Here is a 2,932-nt window from a genome sequence, read left to right as displayed (position 1 = left end):
GCAAATGATCAGCTTTCAGAGCATTCACATAACGTTGGAGCCGGTGACGACACCAACAACGTGCTGACATGAGGAAAGTTTCCAACCCATTTCTCATACACAAACAGGAGTTGACCGGCGTTGCCTGGTGAAACGTTGTTGTGATGCCTCGTGTAAGGAGGAGAAATGCGTACCATCACGTTTCTGACTTTGATAAAGGTCGGACTGTAGCCTATCGCGATTGCGGTTTATCGTATCGCGACATTGCTGCTCGCGTTGGTCGAGATCCAATGACTGTTACCAGAATATGGAATCGGTGGGTTCAGGAGGGTAATAGGGAACGCCGTGCTGGATCCCAACGGCCTCGTATCACTAGCAGTCGAGATGGCAGGCATCTTATCCGCATGGCTGTAACGGATCGTGCAGCCACGTTTCGATCCCTGAGTCAACAGATGGGGACGTTTGCAAGACAACAACCATCTGCATGAACAGTTCGACGACGTTTGCAGCAGGATGGACTATCAGCTCGGAAACCATACCTGCTGTTACCCTTGACGCTGCATGACAGACAGGAACGCCTGCAATAGTGTACTAAACGACGAACCTGGGTGCACGAATGGCAAAACGTCATATTTCTGGATGAATCCAGGTTCTGTTTACAGCACCACGATGGTCGCATCTGCGTTTGGCGACATCACGGTGAACGCACATTGGAAGCGTGTATTCGTCATCGCCATACTGGCGTATCACCCGGTGTGATGGTATGGGGTGCCATTGGTTACACGTCTGGGTCACCTCTTGTTCGCATTGACGGCACTTGGACCAATGGACGTTACATTTTAGATGTGTTACGACACGTAACGTGTATCCAAAGGACATGTGGCCTGTAACTGAAGAAGTGTCATGATGATCTCTCCATTGGCAAAAGATTCCGGAATAGTCCCCCATTCGGATCTCCGGGAGGGGACTGCCAAGGGGGAGGTTACCATGAGAAAAAGATTGAATAATCAACGAAAGGATAACGTTCTACGAGTCGGGGCGTGGAATGTCAGAAGCTTGAACGTGGTAGGGAAACTAGAAAATCTGAAAAGGGAAATGCAAAGGCTCAATCTAGATATAGTAGGGGGTCAGTGAAGTGAAGTGGAACGAAGACAAGGATTTCTGGTCAGATGAGTATCGGGTAATACGAACAGTAGCAGAAAATGGTATAACAGGTGTAGGATTCGTTATGAATAGGAAGGTAGGGCAGAGGGTGTGTTACTGTGAACAGTTCAGTGACCGGGTTGTTCTAATCAGAATCGACAGCAGACCAACACCGACAACGATAGTTCAGATATACATGCCGACGTCGCAAGCTGAAGAGGACCAGATAGAGAAAGTGTATGTGGATATTGAAAGGGTAATTCAGTATGTAAAGAGGGACGAAAATCTAATAGTCATGGGCGACTGGAATGCAGTTGTAGGGGAAGGAGTAGAAGAAAAGGTTACAGGAGAATAATGGTTTGGGACGAGGAATGAAAGAGGAGAAAGACTAATTGAGTTCCGTAACAAGTTTCAGCTAGTAATAGCGAATACCCTGTTCAAGAATCACAAGAGGAGGAGGTATACTTGGTAAAGGCCGGGAGATACGGGAAGTTTTCAATTAGATTACATCATGGTCAGACAGATATTCCGAAATCACATACTGGACTGTAAGGCGTACCCAGGAGCAGATATAGACTCAGATCACAATATACTAGCGATGAAGAGTAGGCTGAAGTTCAAGACATTAGTAAGGAAGAATCAATACGCAAAGAAGTGGGATACGGAAGTACTAAGGAATGACGAGATACGTTTGAAGTTCTCTAACGCTATAGATACAGCAATAAGGAATAGCGCAGTATGCAGCACAGTTGAAGAGGAATGGACATCTCTAAAAAGGGCGATCACAGAAGTTGGGAAGGAAAACATAGGTACAAAGAAGGTAGCTGCGAAGAAACCATGGGTAACAGGAGAAATACTTCAGTTGATTGATGAAAGGAGGAAGTACAAACATGTTCCGGGAAATTCAGGAATACAGAAATACAAGTCGCTGAGGAATGAAATAAATAGGAAGTGCAGGGAAGCTAAGACGAAATGGCTGCAGAAAAAATGTGAAGACATCGAAAAAGATATGATTGTCGGAAGGACAGACTCAACATACAGGAAAGTCAAAACAACCTTTGGTGACATTAAAAGCAACGGTGGTAACATTAAGAGTGCAACGGGAATTCCACTGTTAAATGCAGAGGAGAGAGCAGATAGGTGGAAATAATACATTGAAAGCCTCTATGAGGGTGAAGATTTGTCTGATGTGATAGAAGAAGAAACAGGAGTCGATTTAGAAGAGATAGGGGATCCAGTATTAGAATCGGAATTTAAAAGAGCTTTGGAGGACTTACGGTCAAATAAGGCAGAAGGGATAGATAACATTCCATCAGAATTTCTAAAATCATTGGGGGAAGTGGCAACAAAACGACCACGTTGGTGTGTAGAATATATGAGTCTGGCGACATACCATCTGACTTTCGGAAAAGCATCATCCACACAATTCCGAAGACGGCAAGAGCTGACAAGTGCGAGAATTATCGCACAATCGGCTTAACAGCTCATGCATCGAAACTGCTTACAAGAATAATATACAGAAGAATGGAAAAGAAAATTGAGAATGCGCTAGGTGACGATCAGTTTGGCTTTAGGAAAAGTAAAGGGACGAGAGAGGCAATTCTGACGTTACGGCTAATAATGGAAGCAAGGCTAAAGAAAAATCAAGACACGTTCACGTTCATAGGATTTGTCGACCTGGAAAAAGCGTTCCACAATATAAAATGGTGCAAGCTGTTCGAGATTCTGAAAAAAATAGGGGTAAGCTATAGGGAGAGACGGTTCATATACAATATGTACAACAACCAAGAGGGAATAATAAGAGTGGAGG

This window comes from Schistocerca nitens, chromosome 5 (genome assembly GCF_023898315.1).
Source record: "Schistocerca nitens isolate TAMUIC-IGC-003100 chromosome 5, iqSchNite1.1, whole genome shotgun sequence".
In the NCBI taxonomy this organism is placed as follows: Eukaryota; Metazoa; Arthropoda; class Insecta; order Orthoptera; family Acrididae; genus Schistocerca; species Schistocerca nitens.
The sequence above is the reverse complement of the archived record's forward strand: the minus strand, read 5'-3'. Positions refer to the sequence as shown.